Here is a 13,841-nt window from a genome sequence, read left to right as displayed (position 1 = left end):
TCATTCGATCCGCCCCAAAGTAGGGTTCTTCTTGATGCGACTACGACCGATCCACTGGTGCGTGAATTCACAACAAGGAAGTCTTGTTTTTTTGTTTGTAACACACGCGTAGGTCATAGAGGCTTAAGGAATTCATAAAGCATTTATTAAGTCATTCATTAAATCCACCACGAAAAATAAAAATGATTTGAAAACATTAACTTTCGTTTCTCAAAAATCTCAAAAATTAATTAACAAGGGACATGTAATCGAGATCAAGACCCGCCAAGCTTTGATTATTTTTCTCTGACACGGAGATGTTTCCTTAGCGCAGATCTTGAACCGAGATGCTCCTCCCATGCCCACACGACGTGATCAATATTTTGATAATTCTCGCCGCAAACACAGAGATTGCCTTCGAGCCTCACTCTGGAAAGATGTGCACTAAAAATGTAGTGATTGAACACTAGACAACACATGGTTTGAATGAAGTATCGTCCCATATTTCATTTTTTTTAAATTATGGACGTTTCGCGGGCCATCCACATAACTCCCCATTTTTCCATTCCTGCTGCCAGTAGAACAAGGTTTTCTGACGAACTAAAGGGTGTACGGAATCAAATTGCACCACTTTGAACTACTCGCCAAAAATTAGTCTATCAACCGATTGTCATGAAATTTTCAGGGACTGAAATACAATATAGAAGCTTTGACTATGTACCACTGTTTCACTGTAATTCTTAAATACATCCAAATGCTGAAACTTTTTTCTTAAATGAACTCATAAGATTTTGTACATGTCCCTGACTAACATTTTTCATCCTGCAATCTATCCCAACAAAAAAATTAACTAATTTTATAGTCGCAGTCGATTATTTAACTTAATTAAAGTCAACTTTTCCAAAGAAACCATATTTTTTTACGCTTCTAACTATTACAAAAATCGAAAACAAAAAATCAAAAAAGTGCTGCAGTGTGAACCGGCCTGAACAATGAGATTGATGCTCTCTCAAAATCTGACAAATATCAGTCCAAAATTAGATTTCAGCGCTTTTCTTATTTTTTTTTAATTTTGGTTGTTTACTATAGAAGCGACAAAACAGAAAGTTTTTTGAAAATTTTACCTATATTAGTCGGATAAACGAAAATGTTAACGTTGGAGTTACAAACCAATACGAAATGTTGACGCGAAAGGCCAAATTAACATTTTATGTTCCGTAATAATCAATTTTGGAGGCTTCCGAAGCTCATGTTTTCATTCCAGACCAGTATCTTTCAATCTGCCGCAATTCTGGTGATATCAGGGTCAAAGGCAAAAAATTGGATTACTAACATCTTTTTATAAGATGTGGAATATGGAGGTGAATGCGCAAGATTTATTTTCACACGTCCTGTTCCTTCGGCTGTATTTTCGAAACTACTGGAAGTTTCTTAATGAAATTCACGCAGTGTGAATAACACATGCTGAAGCCGTTTTTCACAAAATTTCGTTGTAATCAGCCCAGTAGGTGAAATGTTATCGACTTTTGAAAGAGGTGCAATTTGATTCCGTACACCCTTTAATAGGACAAATTTTCCGATCGTAAACATCACCTTCCATAGCGTCCATGCTATTTGTTTTGAACGTGCATGAGAGTAAGGGGCGCTCAATAACAGTTTCGCCAAAGGCGCTGGGTCCACGGTACGGTTCTGTCTATACCTTATACACCCAGTTCTTTTTTTAGATGGGTGGGTTTTAGTCGATGAAGACCTTGAGCATTAGTGAAACTGTCAGTAAACCCCATAAAAAAATCACAAAAAAATCAATGTAAATTTAGGAGGTATTTAAAAAGCTGTGAAAAATCAAGTTAACCGGAAAATTAAAGAACACCAACCGTGTAAAAGAATATTGGGTATACAGCTAAAATTGTTTGTTGGTAAGATTGAAATTGTTTGGCCTTATATGTCGACAAACAATTTGTCTGAAGCCCATCCTAGTCTAAAATTATTCTCCCGAAAATATCATCTGGTCGATCAGTTCCGTCTACTGAAAAAAAAAAACAGTAGGCCGAATAGCTCAATTGGCCGAAATGGTTGTGTTGCAGAAAGGATAATTTGGCCAAAAGTGTCGTTCGGCTGAATTGGTCATTTTGCCAAAAAAAAGCCGTTTAGCCGTATAGGTCATGCCATGCCAAATGCCATTTTCAGCCAAACCATTATCGACCTAATACCGTTTCGGACAAATGTTTTTAATTCGGTCTAATGGAATTTGGTTAGATGACATTCTGCCTATCGGGTTATTTATCTCAAAGTTTCTGATAGTAAAGTTACGCAAAGAGGATCTGATTACACTGATTCTGAATGATGCTCATGTTATTATGTTGGCAACTTCCATTTTTGTGCAACCTCCAAGTGACTTCACGGGAGTGTTTACTTCTAAAGCTTTCAAATTCGTAAATCGAGCTACCTATAGAGTGCAAACAAGTCAGTTTCTTGTTGCTACTTTATTGGAGGGTGTATTGAAGTGTTTTTACGCACTTCAATACATGTTTTAATTTGCCATAATAATCATTAGGCGATAACAATACTTTCGCCTTACCCACAAGCATTTATTCACTTTGCCTAATAGGTAGACGGTTTGATAGTTCAATAGGTAGATTTGACTTCATTCTTTGCACATCTCCATACATAATAGACTCTGATTTAACTAAGCGCCATTCGAATGAAAGGCTTTTCGCCGAATGACTTTCGGCTTAACAACAGGTAGGGCTATTTGGCCGAAGAAACCATTAGGCCAAAACCCATTTAGCCGATAATTTTTATTTTTTGGGAATATGGCCAAAAATGTCATTCGGTCTACTGGCCATTTGGTCAAAAAAGTTGGCCGGCGGACCAAATGACATTGTCGGCAAAATGACCCTTTCTGTCAAACAACCAATTCGACCAAACGACATTTCCGGTCTTATATCCTATTCGGCCTAACGACCATTTCAACTTATTGTAAGCGACGGAAGTGCTTTTTCGGCCAAATTACCAATTCGGCCATATGTCGCTTTGGCTAAATAAAATTTTCAGCCAAACTGTTTTCCGTTGCAAAACTGTTTCGCCCAAACGTTCATTTTGGCCAAAAGCAATTCGACTTGATGGTTTTCGTCTTAACGTTTTTTTTTTGGACTGATTATCGGCCAAACGACCCTTCCTCTTTTTTAAATAATTTTCCATTGAACTTCGGAAGAATTTCTTATGAATAATAGAAATAATTATCTGTAGAAATCCAAAGAAATTCCTTCAAAATTCCGATTTTTTTTCGTTAACGGTATTTTTTTCAGTTTAACGTAGAAGTTCTGAGCAATTTTAATTAAAATTTTGTAACCATGGAAATTTAGAATTATTTTTCAAAGAAGTTTTAAAAAATCCTGTTCTAATTCCAATGAATTTCTTATGAAGATTTCGAACAATTTGCAGTTGAAATCATTTTTTTTTTGTGAAGGCCACTCCCCAAGAAAATCTGAAGATTTGTTTTGTGTAAATTTCAAAGAGTACTCAAAAGAAACTTTCCATGGATTTTCTCAACACTGTCCTGGAACGATACCAAACAATTTTAAATTCCAAAGTGCATCCTTGGGAATTCCAGAGAATTCTCAAAACTTCAAACCACGGTAGTCCATGACATTTATGATGGCTTCAATCTGACTTCAACAGAAAGTGTTGCACTGTTTTGGTATTAGTTGACTTTTCCGTCGCCTTCAATAGTATCAACATCAACCACCGCAAGCTAGGAAGGAAGCTCGAAAGTATATTTGAAATATCTCCGTCAGAATTCAACCTCCTTCCCCCTTTTTAAACCACAGGAGCCAGGTTGCAAAAGTTGGTGATGTCCTATCTGGTGAACAACATCTTACAGATGGCACACCACAAGGAACTTGCCTGAGTGCTCTACTTTTCTCGCTATAGATCAACAGTATCTCTAATATTCTACAATGCAGATACCATCTGTACGCTCATGACCTCCAAATTTACATCACAGGACCTGCAGTGGAGGTAGACCAACTGATTACTAGCATCAACACCGACCGTGCTGCGATCGAACGCTGGGCTTTCGTCAACAGCCTAGTGTCGAATTCCATGAAGACGAAAGTAATCATTGTGTTTTTCTCATGAAGAATCAGTTACAAACCAGCGGAAAGTGTAAAAAAAATCTTGGCCTCAACATGGATCGAAATCTCAAGTGGAGCAACTAAGTGAACGACGTGATAGCTAAAGTGTATGGTACGTTGCGCTCTTTCCGCCGATTTTCGGCGGGATTACCAGCCGATACTCGTTGGAAGCTAGTGCAATCCGTGATTGTTCCTTTTTCCACGTATTCTGATGTGATTTACCATCCTGGACTTAGCACAACTCTAAGAGATCGCCTTCATCGCGCATCTTACCGCTAGGCTAAGGAGGGACCCTGATGGGCCGGTTATTCTGTTCTATTTGATGCCCTGATGTGGACAAAATTTCAGCGAAATCGGTCAACGTTTGGGCGGTGCTGAACTCGTTGGAAGTTTATATGCAAAAATGTATGCCAAACTATCCAAAAACAGTGATTTGCAGTTAGACGACATAATTTATGATGAAGAACTATGACACTCATACCGATATTGCAGAATTAATTACAAAATGTTTTACTGAACTCCAAAGAGTTTAGCACTGCCCAAACGTTAACCTTACTGCAACTGTACGAAACTGTGTGTTTGGTCGTGTAACCTCCTGTCAACTTCCGCTGCTACCTTCGAAAGGGATATCTCCAAGAGCTTCCAGAATACGTCTCACAACATTAACAGTAAAGCCGAATGCAGCGTAATCGATGTTTCATAGTTCCAACCCACGCAGCCCAACTTTGGAAAAGCGTGCTGGTTCATGGCGTCTGTCTTTGGAACAGTCTTCCAATTGAGACAAAAATGAAGCCAACACTTAATGCCTACTTTATCCAAAACCCTTAAACCCAAACTGTAATATAATAGTAATCAACAACTATGTTACCCAAGCAACACCTCTTGTTTCTCAGTGAGTAACAACAACTGTGGTGTGACTTACTAAAGGTCTGACTTATGCACAACGCATCGTATTTGGAACTCCTTTGTGACACAAAAAGCGCAAGAGGTGGAGCCTATTTGCAACATCTTGCGGCTACAATGAAAATAAAAACTCAAAAACCAACCGGGAATCGAACCATGGACCTTGAGATTTGCAACCTTCTACTATAACCATCACACCAACAATTCTATTTGGAGATTCTGCTACAAGTGCACTACATAAACTACAAAGTCATTTGTAACTTTTTTGTACCTTATACGGAACATGCAGGGGACTGTCAAAAATAAAATACTGCTCAGCTGAGCTCGAAGTGTTTTTCAACATATCAGAAACATTGTCGTAACAGCAATGAATCGAAGTGTTATTAATTCTGCAACTTATCTGTTTTGTTTCTGATATGAAACACATCGAATTGTAAACAACCCAAGAAGTCAGATGGGTAGAATATTGCGACGCCACTTAAACGGATATGAAACATTGTGTTTTTCTGAAACTGGGAAGTGGCTTTAATGTGACTCGATGTGTTGCCCGTGTCTTCAATGCAGTTTATTAGGAACAAAAACCTATTTGAAAGATGTTGCGCGTGCTGCTTGGGTACTTCTTTGACTCAACAAAATTTTCAATTGTTCAATATTGTTTAAAAAAAATGGTCCAATAAAATAACAACCTCCGAATTAATCCGTGTATTGAATTCAAATCCACACGTCAAAATTGTTTTGATTCCGTTCCTGCCGGTTTGACTGACTAGTGACTATTCCGTTTGAATTTGAACTATGGCAGACTCTCAGTAGTAGACTGGGAAGCGCTTTCCGTTCCCGAATATAAAAATCTAAACAGCCATTTCTTCTTCTTCTTCTTATTGGCATTACATCCCCACACTGGGACAGAGCCGCCTCGCAGCTTAGTGTTCATTAAGCACTTCCACAGTTATTAACTGCGAGGATTCTAAGCCAAGTTACCATTTTTGCATTCGTATATCATGAGGCTAACACGATAATACTTTTATGCCCAGGGAAGTCGAGACAATTTTCAATCTGAAAATTTCCTAGACCGGCACCGGGAATCGAACCCAGCCACCCATGGTCTTGCTTTGTAGTCTCGCGTCTTACCGCACGGCTAAGGAGGGCCCCAAACAGCCAATTATAATCTGTATTAAATTTACGTCGTGCAACGCAAAACTTGTTTTCTTACAGATGCCAAATACCACATTTGAAGAAGATCGGATTTCAACATTTCTTACGCCTTTACGCGTTTTATGCATTGTACTGTTGTTAAAATTGGATCCAGAATTCCAGAAAAATCACACATCAATGAAACAACGGGAGAGTGGTAAGTCACTCAATGAAACAAATCTACATACCTTCGCCATTCCTAAATAAAATATTTTACGCCAAATTTTGCAAAAAAAAAAGTATAGCATGGAAATTAGCATAGGATCCAAAAATCTTTTGCAAAATGATGGCTCATGCGAAATGTAGCTTCTCCCTTCTCTATTTTTTATATTTTGTATCATTATCTTATAATAGGGCCGTCTACAATCAAAGTCAATAAAAACACCTAATTCACGCATGGTCAACGCCTTTCTTATGCTAAACTAATCATTGATCTCTGCGAACTTCAGCGCTGATAAACAAAGCAGCAATTTCCTTAAATGAACCGAACACAAAAGATTGCATCTAGCTAATTCTTTTATAAAGACCCCCATAATCGAAGATAAAAAACATGCTTTTCCAACACCCCAAACAAAGGCGGTTCTCACCTTTAATTCAAAAGAGAGCCTAATAAAACATTCCTTCTTCAATCTTCTCAACCTCTTAGTCGTGCAAAGAAGAAATCGCTTGATCAGACTCCAAGCAAGAGAAAAAAAACAATCTCGCTAAAACCGTCAATAAAATGGCATAAGAATCTAATTAAAACTCACCTCTTCGAGGATCGAGATTCCTTCGGCTTTTACGATTCGTTGGCACGTCGATTCAACCGCAGCGTTCTAATCAGTTCAGCTTCGAACACAAGAAATTCTTCGAATCACCATCCCCGGCCAGCACAAATAGCGCCGCGAAGCACGATTTCCTACATAACCAGAAGCGGCAGAATCAGTGGGCGATGTCTTCGCCAAAATCACGTTTTTTGTTTCTTCTCGTGCTGGTAGGTAGGTACTCTCTGATGTCGCGTTCACTTCACATTCGACCCCGCCACTTGCTTCGCGGACCTCCGCAGCGTTGCCGACGACGTGCCGGAATTTAGAACTGACACCTTTACCTTGATGGCCACCACCATCGACCCCGTGTTTTAGCGCGCGCGCGAGCTCTCCTCTAATCTCTTCGTTTCAATCAGGCTTTTCGATTTTTCACGCCATCAAAAACTAAAACAAACTAACGAGACACGGCTTGGTTCGTCAAGCCACGCTGTGTAAGTATTCTAAGCTCTCGCGCTGGGAAAGGAAATAATGGGACACTGACTGGGGGAGCTTCCCGCGACCGAGAAGGGCGCTGATTCTAATGGTCTTTTGGCACACAATCACAATACATAGCGATAGGCTAAAACAGACTGACTTCAACCATCCATCCATATGGCACCGAGCACGCTAAGTGACGATGAACTCTTCCTTCATTGAATAAGCACCATCACCATCACGATGTGTTTCCAACTCCGTTAAAGTGTAAATCTTCTTGCACCATTATTGTCGTCTTCGGAGTCAAATGCGAAAGATTATCCACCTTCACGAAGCGTCGTAAACTGGATCGCGTCACGCACGATTCATCAATTCAACACACAATTCGATTATTTCCACGCTCGCACAAAGCACAATAAACCACAAGCCGGGAACTCCACTTTGCGTCTTCGTTGTCGCTTGGTTTCGTAATCCATGGACGGTTGTTCCGCCGTGCTGCCTCACCTCAGAATGCGTGGGTGCAAAACTTTAAATATTTTCAATTTATCTCCTCTCTTCGGTCAATACACTTCTGCGCTCAATAAATTTATCCTTTCACGATACACATTTCATAGATGCTTACAGCACTAATAGTTGATTCCGCCCAATGTCACTTTCCGCAAAACAATTTTATTCTCTTTCGCACAAATATTCTTATCACGCAAAACCACTGTTCTCTAGTGAAACAACTCGCACCAGATCTACACCCCCGCGCGGACGGCGCTAATCGAAATGCTACTCCGCGAACGGCGGTAATGACGCAACGCAAGCGACAAAAAACACGTCCGACCAGTTTGCCGGCGCAACAGCGAATGAAACGCGCGGCGCAGCATAACTTCTCGGCGTCCAGAGACCGCACTCTCAGCTCAAGAACACTGTTCCTCCACTCTAGCTAGCCAGCAGCGATGTCCACCGAACGAACCGCGTGGACGACGACGACGATGATCAACAAGAGCAAGATCAACGGTTGCATGACCAGAAAGCATATGCATGCATTACTGATCGCCGTCCAGCAGAAAGCAGCATCAACACCAGGGCTGATTGCGAATCGGCCTCTCAGTGGGTCATGAAAATAAGTACTAAACTAATCATCACCTTTCAGATTTGACGGAATCCACCTTCAAGACATGACATTTATAACAATAACGCATATTCGTAATCTTTAGGGTACGCTTGGTTCAATTCGGACCCCACCAGCCCTGCAACGGCAAAAGTGGAAAGTCAAGAAATAGTACCGAAAGAAGACTATGAAAACAAACCGAACGAGAACTTGATCTCGTTCGGCACGATCTCCGTCAGAGAGCATATGGCGTGGCGAGTAACGAACGAGACGCTATAACCCAACAAAGCTTCGCGATATCTTCCATACCGGATCGCGGGGGGTTGATGCTGTTGTTGACAACGCGGTGTTGAATGATCGTTTACGAGCTCGCGAGGTTGTTGACGGAGCTTTCGGGAGAGCGAGCTTTTATGCGACAACGCGCGGCGGAAGCATAGAGAGAGATCCTGGACCTCGCGGTGAGCGGATCGCATCTCGCGACTATATTGAAGTGGTGCTTTTTTGTCGTTACGTTGTTCACTGGTAGTGGTGTTAATCATGTTTGTTTACCCATTTAGAAAGATCGATTTCGGTTTTGTGACTTTAAATTATGAACTGAGGTGTCGAAATTAATTGACTCCGATTAGAACGAAGTAGATTGTGAACGATGGACGGGAGAGCACGTTGATGGTGATGATGATGACGATAATGACAAGAAGTAAGGGAGGTGAATATAAATGATCAAGACGTCGTATTTAACTCGAAGTGATAAAAGAATGTAGAATTTATGAATTTTGATCAGACAGACGCAAGATTTGTTTAATCTGAGTGATTGATGACCATCAGATATTATGCAAACAGCTTTTTGATGCAGCTTAGGTTCGAACATTAGTTTTTGCAGTTTCTGATGCAAGTTACAAAAATGCCAAAAACGAGATTATTGAGGATGGAAGAAAACGACGCAAAAATCGAACGCTTCGATGCTGTATTTAATTTATCCAGCTTTTTACGCTAGTCATAAATCAAATATACTCTTACCAAATATAGTCCACTTCGGGAATCCCCATATACTAGGCAACGGACAGCACCATAACACCATCTAGCATCACAAAAGGCAAATAACGTCTAAAACGATAGCCAAGGGTGTGATAATTGGATAAATTACGATAATTTAAAACAAATTATAAATTTGAATTACATTTTTCAAAATATTATTTTTAAACTCAGATTTAAAAATGGAATCATATAATGATTTTTAGCACATCATTTAGATATGACATACTGCATATTGCATTATACGTTTCAACACCCCTCGACATGTCTTTTCACTACATTGCTTGCCTTTTGTGACACCGCGGCACTACTGTGTTGTCTTTCGAGTGGACTATATTTTTAATCCATTATATTTGCATAAATTCAATAAGCGATTATTCAGCTATGAAAGATGTTGTGTACAGATTTTGTAGGTACAATCGAAGTATCATTTGAATAAAGTTTGTCATGATATGGTAGAGACGTGTATTTTGTTTCTCATGTCAAATTTTCCAAAAAATGAAGCAAAATTTGAATTAAAAAAAACTCAAGTGCGGTTTGCATTCAAGTGGACACCGCGTTTGATAAAAAAGTGAAAGTTTTCCTTTCTCTAATATCCCAACATTACCAAGTATTTTTCAAAATAATGACCAGCTCTTTTCATCACAATCGATTCCGAGTGCCAATCGTACCGGTAGAATCTTCGCCCTGTATTGACGGGTCCTGGTACTCATCGCCACCCCCCGTTAATTGCGCTTCTATTCGTGATGAATATCTGAAGATCATCGTAATGTCAAACGTCCGGCGGCTCATCATCAACTTCAACAACGGTGAATTGTTTATTCCGACGGGCGTCTTCCCGGAAACTGGCAAGGGAAAACGATGTTTCCATGGGCTCAAGAATTCTATTGGTAATCTTCAATCAAAACGAAACATATTTTTCGTAAAAAATCATTAGAACACAATTTTGGGTCAGCTGTTGAGAAAAACACAACAAAAGCAAAAAATTGATCTAGAGTGCGGAGCTGCAAATAGTTCATTGTGACATTTGGAACACCAAGGCAAAGCTGGATTACTATCGCTAGTGACTATATACAAAAACCATCAGGGCACCCAATTGAAGCGATTTGGATAGGAGAGTGGGATTGCCATTCGTGGATAAAGGGCGGGCTCTTTTCCCCATCCATTGGGTCAATCAAAGAAACGAGGGCAAGATTATATTATTGTATGTATGTACTCACTTTCTTCTGGAAGTATTTTCTCTATTCATCTCGTAGATTCGCATAAGCAGAGGGGAGGCCACCTTTCGAGGGTTGCTTGAGGTGTGGATTATTCGATCTTCCTATCAGAGTGTCAGATCGCCTTTCAGTGTGTGTGGGGGGTGTTTTCGCGTGGGGGGGGGTAAGTTTTACACCACATTCATTTGTTTTATAAATTAGTAATTTGAATATTTTCTTATTTTCGTATATTTATTTCCTCACTTTTCCATATTTATATGTTCCATATTTACTTTATTTCATAATGATAAGGAACTATATTTTTTAAATTATATATTTTCATATTTAATGTCTTCATAGTTTTATTTATTCACTAGCAGACCCGACGAACTTCGTATCGCCTAAAATTCATTTATTCTCTGAACAGTCCTCGAGTTATGAAGAAATTTCTGTTCCATTTGTATGTGAGCCCCCTTTTCCAAAGGAGGGAGGTTCTCGAACCATCTTAAGCACCTTCCCCGGCCCCAAAAACCTTTGCATACACATTTTCACGCCGATCGGTCCAGTAGTTTCGGAGTCTATAAGGTTCAGACAGACAGAAATTCATTTTTATGTATATAGATGTATAGATGTATATAGATTTCATTTATTTAGTTTACATCTAAACAAATAACACTGAATCAATTATTCGATGCCACAATACACGGTTCGGGGCCGCATCTCTCCATCCTCGAATACGCAAGAGTTGCAAGAGGATTGTTAGCCTTCTTCTACGCAGTTTGGAAGCCTCCTTTAACGAGACCTCTTTTGAAAAGCTCGGAACCTTCCATTCAAGAGGCCCGGAATCCTTTTTCAAGAAGCCCGGAACCTTCCTTTCAAGAGGCCCTGAAGCCTTCTTTCAAGAGGCCCGGAAGCCTTTTCCAAGAGGCCCGAAAGCCTCATTTCAAGAAGCCCGGAAGCCTCCTTTCAAGAGGCCCGAAAGCCTCCTTTCAAGAGGCCCGAAAGCCTCCTTTCAAGAGGCCCGGAAGCCTCCTTTCAAGAGGCCCGGAAGCATCCTTTCAAGAGGCCCGGAAGTCTCCTTCCAAGAGGCCTGGAAGCCTCCTTTCAAGAGGCCCGGAAGCCTCCTTTCAAGAGGCCTGGAAGCCTCCTTTCAAGAGGCCTGGAAGCCTCCTTTCAAGAGGCCTGGAAGCCTCCTTTCAAGAGGCTCGGAAGCCTCCTTTCAAGAGGCTCGGAAGCCTCCTTTCAAGAGGCCCGGAAGCCTCCTTTCAAGAGGCCCGGAAGCCTCCTTTCAAGAGGCCCGGAAGCCTCCTTTCAAGAGGCCCGGAAGCCTCCTTTCAAGAGGCCCGGAAGCCTCCTTTCAAGAGGCCCGGAAGCCTCCTTTCAAGAGGCCCGGAAGCCTCCTTTCAAGAGGCCCGGAAGCCTCCTTTCAAGAGGCCCTGGAAGCCTCCTTTCAAGAGGCCCAGAAGCCTCCTTTCAAGAGGCCCGAAGCCTCCTTTCAAGAGGCCCGGAAGCCTCCTTTCAAGAGGCCCGGAAGCCTCCTTTCAAGAGGCCCGAAGCCTCCTTTCAAGAGGCCCGGAAGCCTCCTTTCAAGAGGCCCGGAAGCCTCCTTTCAAGAGGCCCGGAAGCCTCCTTTCAAGAGGCCCGGAAGCCTCCTTTCAAGAGGCCCGGAAGCCTCCTTTCAAAAGCCCCGGAAGCCTCCGTTCCACAGGCCCGAAGCCTCCGTTCAATAGGGCCCGGAAGCCTCCTTTCAAGAGGCTCGGAAGCCTCTTTTCAAGACGCTCGGAAGCCTCTTTTCAAGAGGCCTGGAAGCTTCCTTTCAAGAGGCCTGGAAGCCTCCTTTCAAGAGGCCTGGAAGCCTCCTTTCAAGAGGCCTGGAAGCCTCCTTTCAAGAGGCCTGGAAGCCTCTTCTCAAGAGGCCTGGAAGCCTCCTTTCAAGAGGCTCGGAAGCCTCCTTTCAAGATGCTCGGAAGCCTCCTTTCAAGAGGCTCGGAAGCCTCCTTTCAAGAGGCCTGGAAGCCTCCTTCAAGAGGCCCAGCCTCCTTCAAGAGGCCTGGAAGCCTCCTTCAAGAGGCTCGGAAGCCTCCTTTCAAGAGGCTCAGGCCTCCTTCAAGAGGCCCGGAAGCCTCCTTTCAAGAGGCTCGGAAGCCTCCTTTCAAGAGGCTCAGCCTCATCTCAAGAGGCCTGGAAGCCTCCTTTCAAGAGGCCCGAAGCCTCCTTTCAAGAGGCCCGGAAGCCCTCTTCAAGAGGCCCGGAAGCCTCCTTCAAGAGGCTCGGAAGCCTCCTTCAAGAGGCTCGGAAGCCTCCTTCAAGAGGCCTGGAAGCCTCCTTTCAAGAGGCTCGGAAGCCTCCTTTCAAGAGGCCTGGAAGCCTCCTTCAAGAGGCTCGGAAGCCTCCTTTCAAGAGGCTCTGGAAGCCTCCTTTCAAGAGGCCTGGAAGCCTCCTTCAAGAGGCTCGGAAGCCTCCTTCAAGAGGCCTGGAAGCCTCCTTCAAGAGGCTCGGAAGCCTCCTTTCAAGAGGCTCGGAAGCCTCCTTCAAGAGGCCTGGAAGCCTCCTTTCAAGAGGCTCGGAAGCCTCCTTCAAGAGGCCTGGAAGCCTCCTTTCAAGAGGCTCGGAAGCCTCCTTCAAGAGGCTCAGAAGCCTCCTTTCAAGAGGCCTGGAAGCCTCCTTTCAAGAGGCTCGGAAGCCTCCTTTCAAGAGGCTCGGAAGCCTCCTTTCAAGAGGCTCGGAAGCCTTCTTTCAAGAGGCTCGTAAGCCTCCTTTCAAGAGGCTCGGAAGCCTCCTTTCAAGAGGCTCGGATGCCTCCTTTCAAGAGGCTCGGAAGCCTTCTTTGAAGGGGCTCGGAAGCTTACTTTTAAGGGGCCCGGAAGCTTACTTTTAAGGGGGCCGGAAGCTTACTTTTAAGAGATTCGGATACCCTCAATAGTCATAAAAGCCCTAAAGGCTCAAAAGCCTCTTTTCATGAGGATCGGAGGCCTCCTTCCAAAAGGCTCGAAAGCCTCAGAGACAACATCAGGTTGCTTCAGTCGCTCTAGGTCGTACCGTGGCGGACGTCGACACCGAACATTGTTGATGACGGGTAGTTTTG

General features: G+C 42.5%; 1 protein-coding gene across 2 annotated transcripts in view; it reads right to left on the bottom strand.

Moving 5' to 3' along the window:
* Positions 1-8,286, bottom strand: part of LOC134205756 (cadherin-86C) — a 768,251-nt gene extending 759,965 nt beyond the window's left edge. For both annotated transcript variants that reach the window (XM_062681320.1, XM_062681322.1), the window contains exon 1: positions 6,959-8,286. The gene's annotated coding sequence lies outside the window, so the exon portion shown is untranslated. The remainder of the gene's footprint in view (positions 1-6,958) is intronic.
* Between the last annotated feature and the right edge of the window lie 5,555 nt (positions 8,287-13,841).

The sequence above is a fragment of the Armigeres subalbatus genome, chromosome 1 (assembly GCF_024139115.2).
Source record: "Armigeres subalbatus isolate Guangzhou_Male chromosome 1, GZ_Asu_2, whole genome shotgun sequence".
NCBI classification, from domain to species: domain Eukaryota; kingdom Metazoa; phylum Arthropoda; class Insecta; order Diptera; family Culicidae; genus Armigeres; species Armigeres subalbatus.
This window is presented reverse-complemented; position numbering and strand designations above follow the sequence as displayed.